The sequence below is a fragment of the Pseudopipra pipra genome, chromosome 14, assembly GCF_036250125.1.
Source record: "Pseudopipra pipra isolate bDixPip1 chromosome 14, bDixPip1.hap1, whole genome shotgun sequence".
In the NCBI taxonomy this organism is placed as follows: Eukaryota; Metazoa; Chordata; class Aves; order Passeriformes; family Pipridae; genus Pseudopipra; species Pseudopipra pipra.
Window position 1 is genome coordinate 6,321,947 of NC_087562.1, and position 329 is coordinate 6,322,275.

Consider the following 329-nt stretch of genomic DNA (forward strand, 5'->3'; position numbering starts at 1 on the left):
TCCTCTGACGGCATCAGCTCTGACCGTACCCTCCTTGCCGATCTCTTTCAGGGAATTCTAAAAGAAAAGGGACACGTTAAAAAAAAAAAAAAAAAAAGACAAAAAAAAAAAAAGACCCCAGGTTCTGACTCAGCTGTTCTGACTCAGCTGTTCTGACTCAGCTGTTCTGACTCAGCTGTTTGCATCTCATCACACCCGCGCAGCGTTGTTATCTTTTCGTCTCGTGTTTTTGTTTCTCTAGGGGCATTCAGCAATGACAAACTGTTCTAACTTCCAATTTATGAGAGGTGTGCTACATAGAACGGCGGTGGCTCAAGGGACAGCAGGTG